We start from the raw sequence: 19800 nt of genomic DNA on the forward strand, positions 1-19800 counted from the left end.
AAAATCTAACAAAAAAATTTTATATTATTTATTTACATAAATATTTAACGAACTCAAATATTAAAATTTTTTATCATTGATTAAATGATTATTTTTTTAAAATTTTTAAAAAAATCAAATACTTCATAAGACGACAACGACAACGACGATAATAGAAATAAGAGATTGCTATTTTTATTTTTTAGGATAGAGGTAGATTATTAAAGATAAATAAGCTTAAAAGATACAAATGTTAAATAAGTTTTTGAAAAATTTAAAATTGTGACAAAAATAATTAGATGAATATATATTTTTTAAAAAATTAAAGGTAAGACTTTTTATAATACTTTTTGTGAAGTTTATTAAAAAAATAAAATTTGTTCATCTTTAAAATTTAACAATTTTATGTCGCGTGACTTTTTAAAAAAAAAATTATAAATGACCTATTTTTAAAAAAAAAACAAAAATATAATTTAAAAATAAAGTTTTACTCTAATTTTTTGTATGCACTTTCGAAATAATTATTTAAATATCTCAAAAAAAATCAAATCAAATAGACAAGTTATTTATATTTTGTCACTTATAAAAAATATAATATTTTTTATTATATTTATCATATTTTTAAATTATTTAAAAGTTTATTTATTTTTTGTATTATTTGGAATTATTTTTATCATCGTTATAATCTTTCAGTGATATCCTGTTAAGAGCTTATTCTATTTTTTATAATATTATTATGTATAATTTTTTGCAATATATAATTACACGAATTTATAAAATAAAAGTGGCACACTGAAATTATTAAAAAATAAAAGTAATAATATTTATTTTGAATTAATATCATATTGCATCTTTAACTAATTTCTTGCTGATTGGTCTTGCTTTGCACATAGCCTCTAACGGAATCAGTTTTGCAAAGGTGAAACCGTTGTCCTCCCTCATATCAATTTAATTTTTTCATCATTGAGTCGTTCCCATTCAAAACATTGAACCAATAATCCCAATGTCAAACCCATTATACGATTTGCCAATCCAGATCCAGGGCAAGCTCTTCTTCCCAATCCAAATGCCATTAACTTGTTTGCTTCCCCTTCTTTCTCAAATCTTTCAAGCTTAAAACACTCAACATCATCACCCCAAATTTTAGGATCTCATCTCATAGATCATGAATTAATTAACACTATAGTGTCACGTGGAACAGTGAATCCTCCAATATTCACCTCATCTGAAGAAAAATGAGGCAGTAACAATGGACTTGGAGAGTACAATCTAAGTGTCTCATGGATAATATTTTGAAGATAAGGAAGATTTGGAATGTCTGATTCATCTACTAAACGATCTTTGCCTATGTGATTGTCAATTTCCTCCTTTGCTTTCCTCAATATCTCTGGGTGATTCAACAAAGCGGATAACGTCCACTCCATAGTTAGAACCGCTGTGTTTGTTCCAGCAAGCAACATATCCTAAGTTTAATTTATTTAATTAGTAATGTCCAACATATTGGTTCAAATGAACAAACGTCCATAAAAAATAGTAAAAACTCATATGCAGTTCCTGTTTTTACGTGAAGCTAATAGTTGAGAATAATTAAATAAAAATTTAGTTAAATTATCTAACAATTTTTATTTATTAACTTCAAATCAAAATAAGATGAGTTTTTACTGTAAAAAATAGTTGGAAATATTAGCCATGAAAATTTAATTTACTAAAGTTATACATATGTACACCTGAATAAGGCCTTTGATAATATGATCCGTGTAGTAGTTAGGTTGCAATTTTTGAAGAAGCAAGAGATGTTGTATCATGGTATCGTTATTACCATGCTCCCCGTTGCGATGCTCTTCAAGGAGTCCTTGCCAAAACACGTCAGCTTCTTCACCAACTCTCTTCAATCTCTTCACAAATCCATCAAAATCAAACCACCTAAGCAAAGGCAAGAAGTTGCTCTTGTTGTTCGCATCCACCAACGACAGGATCTCTCTGATGATCTCTCTGAACCGTCCTGCTCTGTTGTCATCCCTGTCGCTGCAGTCGTCTTCGCCATATTCATTCCTCTTTCCGGAGACCATGCATCCTCATCATATTGTTGAGTGACATCTCCGTTATCCTGGGCCTCAGACCTCAGTTGCACCCTAGCGAACCCCATGGACGTGTCTGCCACCAGGTTTCTTATGAACCTGGTGACCTCGTCCCTTCGAGTTTCGAAGAAGGAGTTGAGACGGGGTGTCGAGAGGACGTCCATGGTGGCTATACGACGAAGGTTGCGCCAGTGGTCGTTGTTGGAAGAGAACACCAAGCTGGTATGGTTATAGAAGAGGTACTTTCCGGTGAGAAAACGAGGGCGGTTTGCCAAAACGTTGTCGTATTTGGTGAGGCATTGTTGGGCTAGGGTTGGACAGGACACAACGACGACGAGGCGAGAGCCGAACCAGAGAGAGAAAATGTGGCCGTAGGTTTGGGAAAGAGCGTGAGAAGTTCGGTGGACACGGGGCTTCAAGTGGTGTAGGTTGCCTATTATGGGAAGTGTTGGTGGACATGGTGGAAGGTTCTTCTTATTACTGAGGCTTGTGTTTGTCTTGGTGAGAGTGATGATAATGACGAAGGCAACAATAGTTGTGAAAATGGAGTAATACAAAAAAGGTTCCATTAGAGAGGCTAGGTAGAGTTATACTTATATATGAGTGCTTCAATGCTTTGCTCAAAGGCATATGCAAATAACAATATTTTGAGGTGCTTTTATAGTTGAAATTATTACTGTTTCTTTCTCAATTATATTGTCATAAAATTATTCTAGCTTGTTTCCCAGCCTGCTGACGTGAGGAAGAAATTACAAAAAAAAAAATGTGAGAAAATATGTGGTGGATAGACGATGTTGTATTTAATAATGGTAAAAGACCTAAACAAAAAACAATAATTAAAATTTATTTTATTTAATATTTATTAATTATAAAATTTTAATTATTTTTTACTAATTTATTTTATTACTAAATATTATCGTTTTTGTATATATCTCTTTACTTTACCAAACACGTATAATCTTTTTTGTAATTACGTTTGACAAGTGTTATCCTAAAAATTTGACAAGTGTTTATTTTTAATGAATGAGAAATATTGTATTCAACAATTCTTTCCTTGGTTCTTTATTCAGACAAGACAGGATACTTTCTTGAGCGGGAATTTTTCTTCCAAAAAATTTTTGAATTTCAAAATTATTCTTTAAATATCTTTTTTGCCCACATTTTGTTTGTTTCTCCATTCAATTCTCAGCTCATAGGTCACATTCGAAACAGAGAATCGGTCTGTCTCACTCACACTCGCTCGCGATTTTTGGAACACCGATTTTTTGCATACATTTCAGTCAGTGCTGGGCGTGTTGCTCGGCAACACCGTGTCGGGTTCGGTGGTCCTGATCGTGACGACCTTACTGGCACTGATAACTGGGATGCTGATCTCTTCTTCTGGAAGAAATCGTCGGATCCGAGCAGGAAGGTGAAACCGGTAATACTCAAAGGATGTTACAGGTAAGCACAATGGAAGCTGCCTTTTTTTTTTTTTCGTTGTACCCTTAACTTATGTGCTACAGCTCTGATTTGAGGGTTTCTCCTCTAAACAATACTTTGATCTGTTTGTATATACATAATGCTTTGCTGTAAACATAGCCTTTCAATTTTTTCAGCTCTTTTCTTCTAACAAGTCATAACCAACAATGGCTTCAATGGCAGCATTTTCTTCTAGCACCTTCTACACCAACCTCAAGTTTTGCACCAAATCCAACAACAGCAACAGCAACTTGAACTGAAGGTACACTTTATTATTTTCTCTTTACAAAGATATGAAACTATTGAATTTAATTACCTATTTTCTGAAATTGCTGAAGTTGAAATATTTTTACCATTTTGAAGGGAACTCATATTGAGAAGCAATGAAATAGCAACAGTTGGTGCTATCTTCAATTTCAATTTCAGGTAACCCCTTTTCTATGTTCTTTTTTTCCCCTGTTTATCATTATCACCAACGAAAGTTGTACAATTTTTTTATATTATAATTATTTTCATGCAAATTTGGAATAAATTTAAGATTTTATATTTTTCCTTATTGCATTGGCCTTTGTTTCTTCTTGGTTTTTTAAAATTTAAACATGATTTTTCATTTGTTTAAATTTCTGAATTTATATCTGTTGATAATTTGTGTTTCGTTATTTTTGAATTAAGGTAAGGTCGTGTGTCGTTTATTTTGATTTGAGGAAAAAGATTTGATTTTGGAAATTTTCTGTGGTAATTTATTGGGCTTCTTTGCTTTGATTTATGCCTTTGTTTGTTCTAATTTTGTATTATGGTTTGTTTCTTTCTTACATATGCAGTGTGCCTTCTCATACAACTTCTCATACAAATTTGATGAACCATTTTGCTCTTTCTTTTAAAAAATTTAGAAACAATTTCATTCTTCATTTAAAATATTGAGAAAAGGACAATCCCATTTCCATTTCCAGAATTGTTGTCATTACTTGATCAAATCAAAATGCCCTTGATTTTTTCTTATTATGAACTACGAAGCTTATGAGCGACGTCAAAAAAATTTCCATAACTGCGTAATTTTCTATATCTATTGGAGATTTTATAAGAATGAAAAATATCTAACACTTTTGATGGTATATGGGCAAAACATCTAGAGAGGAGTAAAAATTTATTTCCTTTCAATAGATCTCCAAAGTTGAATTATTTTTTAAAAATTATGTCTTTTTGTTTTTTTTGGTGACTAATTATGTCTTTTTGTTTAATCTGCTTCTCTTTTTTCTTTTTTTTTTTCCCTCATAGTTGATCAGATAATTAATTTTGGCAGGGAGTGTAAGTGGAGGTTGGAGTGTTCCAGCACCAAAAGCATCTCTTGAGGCTTGGCAATGATTGTTATGATGTTCTTAAAGGAAAATAAGAATGTTGCTGCTTTGACAACTAAAGCTAAGGTTAGAAAGTAGTCAGTTTTGAAAAGGGCTGAAAAATCCTTGAGGAAAGAGGATTTATGATGTTAGTTATTTCCTTACTTCTTTTATTATTGTATTTAAGTTTTAAGTAAATTTCAAAACTAAATTATTCCAACAATATTTATTTGTTTATGTATATGATGGAAAAGCATTGATTTAGTGTGTGTATGAACTTTTAATAATAAGTACTCAAAGTGCTAAGGAGATAGGTTCGTTCATATACACTGGTGCAGTTTGCGTTTGTTTCTGTGAAGAAGAATCAGTATATAAGTTCATAATAACACTATTGCTTAAAAAAAGGTGAATTTTATGGTTTTTTTCATTGTGGTGCCTAAATTGTCTAACTTACTTTATAAGTAAAAAATAAAATGTATAAAGTAAAAGTAAAATATTTAAAGTTTATTAAATATTTTAGTAAGTTAAGCACCATGTCTTAGATACTATAGCATTCACAAAAAAAAAATCATCATTTCTAAACTAGATATTTCATTTGGCTTTTTTACTAAAAACAGAGGAGAAACAGGTTTTGGGAAATGAAGCTTTTATGATCCTAATTGCTTTTACTTGACCCTGTAAGCTTAAAAATAATACTTGAATCCCATTGAATATACCAGTTAATTCAACATGGTGTTTTAACTATATCATATATCCTTCCTTCTATCTATATTTTTAGAATTTGAATGAATTGATTATTTTATCTAATTTTTATGTCTTTCCTAGATATATGTCTTTAGATTATTGTTGTATATTTTTTTAAAACTTTTCTCATTTTGACCAGTATCAAAATGTTACAACTTTGCTTAGCCATGATTGCATTGTTCAAAGGAGGCACCAAAAGGTACGTAAGTTTCCTGTTATTACATATAATTGTTGGGTAAAAGTATCATTTTTAAGGAAATGCTTTCATAGTAGTGTGTTATAATTCTTGGTGGGAATCTTTGAGTAGGATATAATATATAGCTTTAGTGCATATTATATAGGATGCAGTTACTTTTGTTTTGACATTAGCTTATGACTGTTGTCTGCTTCATAAAATAGATCAAAGTATTAATTATTGTCTTCTGATAAATTGATGGCCTCTGCTTTTGAAGGAAGTAATTTTTGTTCTAATTCTACTGACATAATGTATAGACTGCTTTTGAAGAGAAATCTGCTCTAGCTAAGCATGAGGCTGAACTTTCAATGTTAAAAAAAAAAAAAAAAGAAGAAAGCTCACTTGAAGATGTTGAATAGCTAAAAGGTATCACTTTTATGACTTATTATTTCCTATGCATTGGGTATAGCTAGGGGAAGCATTTAGTTGCTTTGCATCTTCAGTCGGTTGGAGGATTCATAGGTATAAAAGGAAAGTGTGGCTGTCACTGCTTTATAAGTAATTTGGTGTGCATAGCAGGAGTGAAAAATCGAATTTATAGTCAAATCGAATTTATTTTTATCTACTGTAGTTTTGGTGTTTGTTGTTGCCTTGGTCTGATCTTCATGTTTTTGTTTTGGCAAAAAAAAAAAAAATACTCTTTGGCTACTACAATATGAGGAAGTTCCAATAAGTATAGATAATTTATATGTGAACTGCTTTGGTAAGAATAATGTCTTCAGATAGAGATTGATCCTGTGTTTTTATGTGTTTGATTTCGGAAATAAACAGGTCAAAAGCAATTTTTTTCCAGTTGGGATTGTACATGGTTCCTTTGAAAGAATATGTTAGCTTGAAAATTTCATCTGTTAATAACAATTTATTGCAATATAAGATAAGATTATAAAAAAATTGAGCTATTCTCAATGTTCATAATTTTCAATTGCTTGGATTAAAGGTGTGAAAATTGAATACTAAATCACTTTGTAAACGTGAAAATTGTGTGGATTAAAGGTATGTTCCTTGCATTGTGTTATTTAATCTTTTCTTATTATTATTAGTAATTAGTAACAAATCAATTTCTAGCTGTTTAGTTTTAATTTGTTGTTGGGTCATAGGCTGTGTGATTTGATTTTTGAGTCATCTTAATTTACATTGGCGAAAATTTATGATATTTATTTGATTTTTTTTTTCTTTTTTTAGTGTCTCAAATTAATCAGGGCTTAATATTTTCTCTCTGGCAGGTAGTAACATATACATATTACGAAATCACGATCTATGCCCCAAAACTTTGAAGTTGGCCATGATTTTACACACATACAAATACGAATAATATTTTCCTTATAATGACTTGGATGACTTGATAGCAAGCACCATCTCCTTAGACTTCTATTTTAGTTTCTTATTCAGGGATAAGCATTCGGTACGTATTCATGTGTATTTCAATTTGTCAATTGTTTATTATGCAGTATTGGATACGTGTCTTAGTTGTTGAGAGTTTGAAGAGTGTTTAAGCCTATGGTGTAAATTAATTGCTTGCTATATATGTGTATATAATAATGTTATGGGTGCTATGTTGAACATATTAGTAAAATAAGAATATTATAAAGTATAGTTGGAGTCTTTTGATATATGTAATAAGTTGGTGCTTTCTTTTTGGATGAACTCTTCTGTTCTTATTTGTTGAGCACCTGACGTGATTAACCAGTAATTAAAATTTATCCCTAACATTATGTTATTGGATAATCTATTATGTTTGTCTTCTATTAACTATATTATTGCTTTTTTTCTATTAATTTTATGTCCTATCTTTTTTTTTTTAAATATTGAATATATGATGTTTTGATTTATCTGCAACTAAATTTTAAGTATTTCTAATTCTTTGTAAGAAAAAGAGCAGGTAAAAGTGAAGGAGAGGATTGACAAATGTACAAAAAAGAAAAAAAAATACAAAAATATATTTCGTTATGTTTTTTTATAAGAGTCTAATTGAAATTATGTTAGTTTAATAAAATTTATTTAGTGTGGTTCTATGTTTCAACATTAATGTTTTAACATCAATGAACTTTGTGTATTTTTATACTAGAATAATATATTTTGTGATAAATTAAACTATCTTCTATTGAATATGTATAGGAAATGAAAAAATTTTTGAAACAAAAATTAAAATTGATGAGGCAGAAACTTTAATAAATTAGCCAATTATATATGCTTAAGTAGAACAAAAATATTAATTATGTTGTATCAACTATTGTGTTAAATAACTGTATATCTCAATTGTTGTTTTATTTTATTGGAGTAATTATGCTGATGAAATTATATGACAAATGTGTCTAATTTTTTGAGAATACATCATTATTAGTTTATGTAATTAATAGTTGGAATTTGTTGATGCGATATTTGAGTAATTTTTATTGGAATTTATTTATTAAAGAATAAGAATTTAATATAACAAAAGATATTAATCACTTAATTTATCTATGTACTAAGTAAATTAATTCGTTTAATAAATATATATTAATTTTTGTATAAATAAATTATACATAAATATAATAAAATAAATTAAGTACACTGACTCACGAGTTTTGGTACATCAATTATAAGGTAAGAAAACAAGTCTCATTTAGAGATCATAGGAAAAGAAAAATTACACACTACATAAAAACATAGGAGTTTAGATTTAGAATTGCATATATTCGAATTGCAGGACAATATAACTAATATATGTATATCAGCTGGAAACTTGGTTCTTCTTTGTAGTCACATATTAGATAAGAGAAGAAGGAAGGATTGCTGAAATACTATTGTATATAGTGATTTTGTATTTAAAGTATCGAAAGTAGCATTCTGATAGGAAGATGGTGATGTAATTATAAATATTATTTTTTCTATTACGAGAATGGTGAATGTTATTATTCAGTTAATATAATTCATTATGTGTCAACGACAAGATCTAAAGACCTTATAATAAGCTTATTAGGATTTTATTATTGTACATTTTAGCTCGGTTTATGAATATTAAATAACACACATCAATGCAATTTGTAGAATTTATTATTTAATTACTTAATAATACACTTATCATAAACTGAATTAGTTAGATTCGAGTCTAAATATATAATTGAATATCACACAATTAATAATCGTTGTCTATGTAATTACAATAAAAATATTTGTATAATCAATTTAATGTTTTTTTATGTATAATAATAACGTAGTATTATAATTTTTTTTAAGTACGGATACATAATAGTTTTTCACATATAAATAAAATTCATTAATATAAAATAAAAAAAAGTTTATTTCATCTATCAAAAATAGAGAATAAAATAATATTTTATTTTGCCTAACAAATTTTATGCATAAAAAAATTTAAAATAAAAATAATAAATTTTAATATCAATAAATATATATTCATTACAAGATAATATAATTGATATATATATATATATATATATTAGATCATAAATATATATTAATTTTTTTATTAAATAAACTATATATAAATACAATAAAATAAATTATATATACGATCCGGGCGTAGTCCGGGCTCTACACTAGTATTTATTAACCAAAACTACTTGTATTTCCAAAGGTAAACTATATTTTCTCTCACTCTAACATCCGCACTGTGACTAATCACTGTCATTAATTATCCTTCTTTCCATTCTTCTTTTTCTCGATTGTTCTTATTTCTTCTTCTTTTTAATGACATATATTTTTCTTTTTGTTCTTATTTGTCTTTTTAATTAAAAAGGAGAAACTGAAAAAAAAAAACATAACGAGGAAAAAATGACAAGGAGAAACTGAAAAAAAAAATAGAACAAGGAAAAAAATACAAGGAAAACAGAAAAATGTGAAAGTAAATATAGAGATTTGTAGAGTTGAAAACAAAAATATGTGAAATTGAATACATAATAGTTACCTGTACAAAATAAAAAACACAGATTTTTAGCTAAATTCACATAATGTTTTGCAATACAAACACAAAAGAATAGATGCAATGATGTATATGAAGTTATGAACATGCTCTTGCTTATAGCACTATATACCTCATCATCCGTTAATTAATCAAGTACCTAGCGCAATTCTTGTTTTTATTTTATGCAAAAGGATATGCATTTTTATTTTATGCAAAAGGATATGCATCGTGTTGAAGACGTGTATTATTTTGTGATTTGCATGTGTGTATGTGTTTTCTAAGTGTTGGTATTAGTAGGGTGAATGAAATGAAGTGCTTGTACAGTGTAAATAAAGGAGATGATATACAGTGCAAATTCATGAAGAAGAAGATGAAGTGTGAGGTAGTATAAAATAAGAATAAAAATGTTAAGTGAGGAACCAACAATTCACATTAGAAGTTATTAAGAGTCAAAACCCATAGTCAATTCCATTGACTCTCAAAACTATTTTTAATAATATTTATATTATTTTTACTATATAAATTTTTTTTATTTTTATGATATAAAAAATAAGTTTGGCTTGTACTAACATCAGTATTGGATGAATGACAGCATCTTAAAGTTTATTTGTGGTTACGTGGATAAATACATGAAGCGCATTTAAAAGTCGAACCGTTCTTTCCTTTTCATTATCATCTTTTTATAGATATGGATTATAGTATTAATTGTGATTACAGTGATTTGGTTATAAAAGTGGTAAAAGTAAAAGGGGGAAAATAACATAACAATACATAAAATAAAGTGTCAAAAACTCAATAGTTCAGAATCTTGAAGTGCAAGGAAACAAAATATGGGAGAGAAGAAGCAGAGAAGAATGAAGAGTGAATTACATTGTGATTAGATGTGAATGTAGAGTATGTACATAGAGAATGAGAACTTACTACAAGAAATTACCAAAATAGCAACTGATTTAATTACTAATTCTGGTGGTCGCTAATTAGAAAATAGCGACCAACTTCAGTCACTAACTGTTAGCAACCGATTTTAGCGACCGATTTTTGAACAAGGCCACCAGACCCCTCACTAAAGAGTATCGGTCACTAACATAATCGGTTGTTAAATAGTAACCAAATTTTTCGTCGCTAAATCGGTGGCTAAGTAAATCGATCGCTAAATGGCAACCAAATTTTCGGTTGCTAAATCCGTCGCCGATGAAATTGGTCAATGATGCCTGATTTGAAAATTTAAAATGGGTCGCTAAATTGGCCACTAAAGCAGTCACTATTCCTAATCTTGTAATTATATATTTTTACTAATTTTACATTTACCACTATTAAATTAAAACTTAATTTCATAAATAATTATATTTCCACAAAATATAAAAAAAATTAAACATAAATCAATTTTTCTAATAAATACCAAAAACATTCACCATGTCTACATAAAAATATAAAATTTAAAATATTGAAAATTCCTAAATACATCAAAATTATTATCCACAATCTAGACTAAAGAGAAAAATAATTCATGAATAACATAACTTTGCTCTATTCATGAACAATCAATATGGTTCAACAATTTCTGATTTTCTGCACTAATTTTTTCTCTTTCATTTTTCCACTGCTTTTGGAGCTGCAACCAATACAAACCACAACAGAATCTTTAAGCAATCTTAACCTTGAATCTTGGATCAGGCACAACTTTGTTCTTCACCAAGGTTGCCAAAACACTATCACAAGAAAGAAAATGGAAAATGAATAAAACTTACTTAAACCAATTCATGTCCAAAATAATTGTGTTTTTATTTTTACTTTTTTTACTGCTGATTGAAAAGTAAACCTGTTTTGTAACACCCAACTTGTGAGTTTTGGTGCATCAAGATTTAAGAAAAGGATAATTTTGCTCCCATATTTTATGATGTCACTTTACACATAATTTTTTTGTATTATATGTATACATAAATTTGTAAAAAAAAAAAGTGACATTATCAAAATAAAAGTGACAATATCCATTCTTCAAGATTTATTGTATAGACAAAAGTCTAATATCTTATCTTTAGACACACTTACATAAAAGTCGGTAGGATCCATGAATAATATAATTAATATATTGTGTCTAAACTTATGCCTATATAAGAATATCCGAATATCTTAACAAGATATTGCTAAAGGCTTAGGAAGTAGAAAGTTTGAAATATAAACGTGTTAAGAACTTCGGCTCCAATAATAAAATTAAGATTGTGCACATAGAAGAGTCAAAATTTTCCCGAGAAAGTAGAATGACGCATAGAGAAACTACTAGTTCCTATTTATAATGGCTTAAGGAAAACTTGCACCCTATAATCTACATCAAAATTTTTCAGGAACCAAGATTAAAGATTTTCAAAGATAAAAGACCAGAAGAAAACTAAACCCATATAAAGAACCATAGAACTATAGAATAGAAGGAAAGCATGAATTTACCTGTAGAGTGCAGATGCAGAATAAGGATTAATAGCCTTAGCCTTAGATCAATGTCACCAGACTCCACACTACAAGGGGAAAAAAAGTAAAAATAATAAAAAAATGCAGTTAGCACAAAAAACAAGCTCATAAAATAAAAATTAGAAAAAGGGTATTTGTCCTACCTTATTTTTAAACATGGCACTATGCAATGCTGCCATCAATCAAGTGTGACTGAGTTGAATTGATGGGTGTATTTATTAGTAGGGTTTGCTATATGCCTAAAACTAGTGATCATTTCGTATGTGATGGGTGTATTTATATTTTATAATCACTTCAGACATTAACACTACATATATAAACTAATTCAAGCCAGTTTATTATCACTAAGGACTTCAATCCCTTCCTTTCCGTATTGGAGTTAATATTTTTAATTCAATGCGAGATAGTTTTTCATCCCTTAATTAATCTTTTAGTAGTGAGTAACCCTTCTTTTTTTTTCAGTCATTTCCTATTAGCTTAATTTAATTTGTCGGAATCGGGTAACTGAAACTCAAAAAAATCCAATTCTATTTCCAAGTGTAAATTGAAGAAAGCAAAGGCAGCTCATACTTTAGGATCTTTATACGAGAGGAGAAGCAAATTAAAACATGTTTAAAATTAGCAAAACAAATTAAAACATGCCACTCAAACACAAATTACAACAAATAGTACAGGTTTCAAATAGTTGTGAACTTAAAAATATCTCCCGGAGAAGCCCTGTTGACCTCATTTGACACCATAATTACTTTCTAAACCCAGAAGCATAAAATAGTAGTTATGTCATTTACCTCAATACAAAACTCTCCAGTTTCTGGTTCCTTAGCAACTGTTGCAGTCAATCCAGCAGCAGATGATGGTTTCCCAGATGTATAAAAACAGATCTTTAGCGACCATAAACTCATCATGCAAAAGCTAAAAACCTTAAGTCTGGGAGTAATAACTCAAGTGTTAGTAACAGGGAACAAGAAAAACAAATTTTAGTACCTTCCCTCGTTTACAATGAATTAGCACGGGTGGTTTCTAACATCTGATGCAAGCAAACAACGTTAGATTAATATATCGCTCAACAGGTTGTGCTAAGGGCTAACATTGTAGTAAAGAAGTTAAAGAGTGTGTAATACCTAGGACTACTTTCAAAGCTTCTCAAATAGTACCCTTTGGGATGTTGACAAAGGGTTCCTACCCACAAGTGTAATCAACGCTGAGAATATATAATAGTACATAATTTAAGACATAAGTTGAAAACTTAATATTGTGAATCTTTTTCCAGTTAAGAGAAATAACCCAAGGGCCAAGGCATCCCCATAGCGTAGCCTTAACTCCCAGATAAAAATGTCATTATCCAGTGGAAAGCAAACATGAATGATTGAGTTCACTATATCAGGCAGCTTCAAAACTTTAATTAATAAGATACTATAATCTGTATTGGACAAGGGAGAAGCTACAAGAACAAAAATTACCATGGACTCGTGCAGTGTTTTTTTTTTAAACCTTCTCTAATGTAACAACAAGAAGCAGAATTATTAAACTTATAGGAACTTTCTGCGGACTACTCATATCTTCATCACCACACTAATTCTAAAGGCTTCCTTGGAGCAGCACATAAAATAGCCACTATTCACTTGACAACTCTTTGGATATGAATCCAGTAGTAGGATCAGTTGTGCTGTGCAAGCCAAGGAGGGAAACTACTTTTAAATAACATTCATCTACATAATATTATTTGAAACAAGCAGCAGCACATCACATAAAGACCAAATTCGTATGAGCAGGCACAACTACCAGCCATAGGTTCGGCAAGCATTAGAGTCTCTTCTGAAGCTCCTATTAATATATTACACATTTGGTGTTTGTATATTGGATTATACAGTGAATATGAAATGGAGCTTGTGGAGGTGAACTTATAATTCAACTGAAATGTTAAAGGGAACCAGATATATGGCATTCAAATGCTAGATTCTTGGAAATAATATTCATGTGATGTGATCATGTCTAATTGTCTGATAAATTCATAACCAATCCCTGCTGAAATCATCTTCCTAGTTCAGCACATAATGCAGTGTGCATGCTTGTGTTTATATCACAATCAGTGTTTGTGATATGATTCTACACCAGAAGCTTCAACTACATATAAAAAGTCTAATTACTTGTTGAAAGCTATACTTAAATTACTTGTTGTGATCAAGACCAGAATGAAAGGAGAAATTACGAAACCTTACAGCCATCGATCCCGAATTGGAAAAGCCTAATTCCATGAAACTTCAGAAATTCTGAATTGGGTTCCGGATAGGGCTCGGGGCACAAACATCTTCACGAAAATACACTCTCAGATCAAAATCCATTCATCAAACAGGTAAAGGTCAAAGAACAGAACAGGGAAACTCACATAACGGAACGGAGGTGGAGCGATTTCAGGAACCCGAAGTTGGCGGGTTCGGGAAAACCAGAGCGGAAAATGCCGTTGTCCACCACGGCGAAGTTCAGCGGAGGCACCAGCACGGTGATTGATTCTCAGAAGTAGAAGCTTCCTCTTGCTTCTGTTTTTGCTTATCCTCACATGATTTACCACCATTCAGGACAGCAAGAAGACTAGAATGCCTTTAAGAACCCTGAGAATGGAACGATCTACGGCAGATCTGGACAGGACGATCTACGAGCAACAATGTGACGATCTGCGACAATGGCGGAACGAGCAGAGGAAGCACGCGGCGAGGGGCAGACGGCGATAAAGACTCGAGGAGGAGAGATGGCACCGACAAGAATGTCTCTGACGAGAACGGCGCCGACCAGGACTCGACGGAAAATGACTTCTCTCTCCACTCCGCCGGAGAGTGAGGGAGCCGCGAGAAGTACGCTGGGTGAGGAGAGAGCTTCGGGTTAGGGTTGAAAAGTGAGTTATTTTTTTAATTTATTTTAGAGTAAAGGACAAATCCGTCCCTGACCTTTTTTTTTGCGGACATTTTCGTTCTCGAGGATTAGAAAATACTTTAATGTCCCTGACCCCTCGAAAAAGTGGACATATTTATCCCTCCGTTAGAGTTGCTCTGTTTGCCCTAACGGAAAACGATGACGTGACTCCCGTGGCGCTGACCTGGCCGTTACGGACTGCCACGTTGGATGGGCTTTTGAAAATAGGACGTATTAGTCCCCAGGGACCAAAACGTCTTCGTTTCTCCCCCACCTCCAATCTATGAAATCCTGTAACCTCAAAAAATACTGGTCTTTCACCCACACTATAGTGACTTCAGAAAACAACATCATGATGAACAAGAACATATCATTAACAAGAACAATACATGTGAAAGTGAAAGAAATAGAGAGATTAAGAGAGAGGATAGCATTGACTACTCACCACACCACTCACCATCCATCAAGCTGTGCCAAAACCCATATGATTAACAAGAACAACACATGAATTCTTTCACAGGAATTGGAATGTAGTGTGGTGTGTTGTGTTGAGTTGTGTACTCCAATAAATTGGGAACAAAGTTGAGTTGAGCTTGACCACCATTAACACTAAATCTACTAGTTGCACTTGAGTTGGCTGCAACAACAACCAAACTTGTACACTCCATTAGGATTTAGGACATGATGGACGAGAGTAAGTGAAAAACTCAAAAATCAAGCAACCAATAATGCAATCCCATTATCATTACAAAGCTTATTAGTCTCTCCAACTTGGAGAACTTTACTTTCTTTTAATCACAACCAACATTATGAATTTTCAAGCTACATTTGTACTTGCACACAGCAAACACTGATGATCAAGGTTCTGAAAACTGCTTCCAGCCTCAATCTGCAGCAATTCATCATCATCATAATAAATAACTTAAAACAAATCCTAATTGAATTCATGGACTTCTCCACTAAAAAAACTAAAAACAAAAGAGTCCTAAACCTAAAATTTTCCAGGCCCTCCCGACTTAGAAGCCAGCAAATTCAGATGTCCAGAAAGGTAATTTCCTAGCCTCGCCGCCGAAGCTTCTCCCATGGCTTGTTGCTGCTGCTGATGCCGATGATGAACGAACAAAGAAGCTTGTTGCTATTGAGACACCGACACCGCCGCCGACTGCACAACCATCTCCAGCGGAGGAGCAGCCACTACGAAACTCCAAATTTGACCAAAATCGGGCTTAGCCGGGAGGGCCCAGAGCCCCGCGGGAGCTCCGGGGCCTACTAAGGACCCTATGGCGGGCCCCACGAAGACGCCGTCGGCCTTGGCGGAAGTGTCGTCGTCGGTGCGTATGCGCTTGCCGAGTATGAAGGGATTGGGAGCCAGCAAGGGCTTGTAGTCGAGCGAAGACGCTGCGGAGGTTGAGGAAGGAGAAGAGAGAGAGCCAGCACCGCCGCGTACGGAGACGGAAACGGAGGAGAAGCTGGCGGGAGTGGTTCTGGTTCTGGTAGTGGCGATGATTGAGGGCTCGGCCTGGCTGAGGAACCACTCGATGGTCTGGCCGTCGGACTTGGGGCCGAGCTTCGTCGGATGCCATGAGTTGGAATGCTCCCTTTCTTCCTTCATCCGCTTCACCTTCACACTGCATTTGAAGGATTAGGGCTCATAGGATTTCATAGATTGGGGGTGGGGGAGAAACGAAGACGTTTTGGTCCCTGGGGACTAATACGTCCTATTTTCAAAAGCCCATCCAACGTGGCAGCCCATAACAGCCACGTCAGCGCCACGGGGGCCACGTCAGCGCCACGGGAGCCACGTCACCATTTTCCGTCAGGGCAAACGGAGCGACTCTAACGGAGGGATAAATATGTCCACTTTTTCAAGGGGTCAGGGACATTAAAGTATTTTCCAATCCTCATGGACGAAAATGTCCGCAAAAAAAAAAGGTCAGGGACGGATTTGTCCTTTACTCTTTATTTAAAATCTAGTTTGTTCCTATTATTTAAATCAATAACTGATTTAGCAATTAATTAATTTGTAAACTTTATTTTTTAGTTGGTTGCAAATTCGATTGCTAATAGCGACTGATTTAATGACCAACTGTTTTAATATTAAAATTTTATAGTTGGTCGCTGTTCATGCCCTGAATCGAGATGTACGACTCGGGCTGAGTCGACCCGGGCTGAGTCGACTCGGGCTGAGTCGACCGACTTCCTCAAGACAGGACTACCCGATCTCTTCTACAGGAGAGCCTAAAGATTGCCCAAACAGAGGAACACGATCCAAGTCCAAAATCAGCCCAAGCTTAAAAGGATAAGGGCAGTTCCCTTCAAGATAAGATAACTCCCCTCAAAGATAAGATAAAGATAACTATCTTATCTTAAAAAAAGTCACTCCACACTATTATAAATACACTGGAGCACCCAGGTATAACTCATACTCTGATTCTACTAAAAACCTGCTTAATACCCTTACTAACTTAAGCATTGGAGTCCCTTGCAGGTACCACCACTCTCTGGTGACAAAGGATCAGCACCACCTCCAAATCCAACAAGTCGGATACAACTGCTCCGACCAGTACAGAAGATCTTGTCCGAGATCGACCTACAGTTTCAGGTAACCCTCGGAACAGTCGCTAAAATTGGTCGTTATATTAACCCTTAGCAACTGATTTAGTGACTACTATTTTAGCAACCGAATTAGCGACCAACTATTTTATCAACAAATTTTTAAGTCGGTTGCTAATTCGGTCACTAAAATATAAAATAGCAACCAATTCAGCAAATGAATGCTATAAAACCAACATTTTACAATTGGTCGCTAAATCGATCGATATCTTAAACATTTAGCAACCAATTTAGCGACCAACTTCTTAGCGACCAATTTAGTGACCAACCACTATTAAGCTTGTTTTTATATTGGTCGGCAAATCGGTCGCTAAATTAAAAATAGCGACCGATTTAGCCACCAACATACCCTAAAAGCTTGTTTTTTGTTTTGGTTGATAATTCATCGCTAAATTTAAAAAATAGTGATCGATTTTATCGACCAACTAGATTGATTTTGTTATCGGTAGCTAAATCGGTCATTAATTTTTATTTTAATGACTAATTTAGCAACCAAAAATGGATCGTTAATTAAAATTTAGTGACCAATTTAACAACTAATTTTTTTTAATTCTAAAAAAATTTAATTAATCGCAAAATCAATCCTAATAGTAACTGATTTTGTTGACCGCTAAAATTGGTGACTATTTTAAAACTTTCTTAGCTTTTGAGGTGATTTATAGTTGAAATTATTACTATTTCTTCTCAATTGCCATAAAATTATTCTGGCAGTTGTTTCCCAGCCTGCTGACATGACGAAGAAATAATTACAAACAAAAAATGTGAGAAAATATGTGGTGGATAGAGGATGTTGTATTTAGTAATGGTAAAAAACAAAAAAAATAATAATTAAAATTTATTTTATTTAATATTTATTAATTATAAAATTTTAATGATTTTTTATTAATTTATTTTATTACATCGTTTATTTTATATATCTCTTTACTTTACTAAACAAGTATAGTTTTTTTTGTAATTAAATTAGACTACTAGTTGATTGGTCTAAAAATATTTAGAGTATATACCCATTTTAGTTCTCAAAGAATTTTGGACTAGACATTTTAGTTTTTAATTAAAATTAATTACTCAATTAGTCCATAACAATTAATTCCGTTAGTCACTTAAGTCCTTGCTTCCGTCAATTTTAACGGAAGACAAAATGGCCCGTAACAACTCTAACAGGGGACAAAATGATTCCTGACAACTCTAACAAGAGACAAAATGATTCCTTACCCTTTTATTCGAAAACGACGCTGTTCTTTCCTAGTTTTTATCATATCGCATAACTCTAACATTCATGTTCTTCTTCTTCACCTTCACATTTTTCTTTTTCATCTTTTCCTTCCTTCTCTTTAACTCCAAGATTAAGCCATGGTATAATTGTCACACGTGTCGCACCTACCTCAACATGTTATGAACCACACACTTTCTAAATCTCTATGACTGGTACATCCACCTCCTCTGCATTTCACCCACCAGAAGCATCCACTTCCACGTCCTCGATAACATCACCTCCAACCCCGACAACGTCTATGACATCTTTGAGACCAAGTTCTACAACTATCTCAAAGGCACGCCTTTCTCCACTCTCCGGCAAGCAATATAGATTGTTGGACATTAGGACATCATGAGAAGATTATCCTTCGACATCATATGCAAATTCTCATTTGAAATAGACACTGAGTGCTTCATTCCTTCTTTCCTGGCAACTTCGACCTCCCATCCAAGCTATCAGTACAACGAGCAATGTCGTCGTTGCTGCTCATATGAAAACTGAAGCGATTACTGAACATTGATTTGGAGAAGAAGCTAAATGGAGCGATCAGAGTGGTGGACAATGTGGTCATGGAGATGATAGGGTAGAGGAGGAGGGAGATGGCAACGACGACCATGGGTTTTGACAAATCAGACTTGTTGTCTAAATTCATGGGATTCATCGAAGATGACAAGTTGTTGAGAGACATAGACATTAGTTTCCTGAGTATGAATTGGTTGAGAACAAGTTGAGAATTTTTTTCTTGTGAACATTGAAGTTGTAGAGTGTGCATTGTGTAGCTTGAAATTACAGTGTTAGACTATTAGTGTTATGCGAGATATGATAAAAAT

At 32.7% G+C, this 19800-nt stretch overlaps 2 long non-coding RNA genes and 2 pseudogenes across 6 annotated transcripts; 1 reads left to right on the plus strand and 3 right to left on the minus strand.

The window, feature by feature from the left end:
• Nucleotides 1-819: 819 nt before the first annotated feature.
• Nucleotides 820-2626, minus strand: LOC130967281 (isoflavone 3'-hydroxylase-like; annotated as a pseudogene).
• Nucleotides 2627-3247: 621 nt separating this feature from the next.
• On the plus strand, nucleotides 3248-7354 carry LOC130970302 (uncharacterized). Of its 2 annotated transcripts, none has more exons than XR_009082037.1 (7): nucleotides 3248-3500; nucleotides 3656-3780; nucleotides 3882-3944; nucleotides 4819-4939; nucleotides 5736-5795; nucleotides 6089-6197; nucleotides 7055-7354. It is a non-coding gene; the product is annotated as an uncharacterized LOC130970302 (long non-coding RNA). The 2 variants fall into 2 exon arrangements; XR_009082038.1 differs by having other exon boundaries at nucleotides 3702-3780.
• Nucleotides 7355-11100: 3746 nt separating this feature from the next.
• On the minus strand, nucleotides 11101-15066 carry LOC130970348 (uncharacterized). 4 transcript variants are annotated; one of them, XR_009082044.1, is made up of 5 exons: nucleotides 14582-15066; nucleotides 14415-14503; nucleotides 12984-13396; nucleotides 12175-12242; nucleotides 11101-11441 (listed from the first exon to the last, which is right to left on the minus strand). It is a non-coding gene; the product is annotated as an uncharacterized LOC130970348 (long non-coding RNA). The 4 variants fall into 4 exon arrangements; XR_009082045.1 differs by having other exon boundaries at nucleotides 14410-14503; XR_009082043.1 differs by having other exon boundaries at nucleotides 12984-13222; nucleotides 13317-14503.
• A 1027-nt stretch (nucleotides 15067-16093) lies between these two features.
• On the minus strand, nucleotides 16094-19312 carry LOC130967282 (transcription factor TCP7-like; annotated as a pseudogene).
• Nucleotides 19313-19800: the final 488 nt, after the last annotated feature.

Source organism: Arachis stenosperma, chromosome 3, assembly GCF_014773155.1.
Source record: "Arachis stenosperma cultivar V10309 chromosome 3, arast.V10309.gnm1.PFL2, whole genome shotgun sequence".
In the NCBI taxonomy this organism is placed as follows: Eukaryota; Viridiplantae; Streptophyta; class Magnoliopsida; order Fabales; family Fabaceae; genus Arachis; species Arachis stenosperma.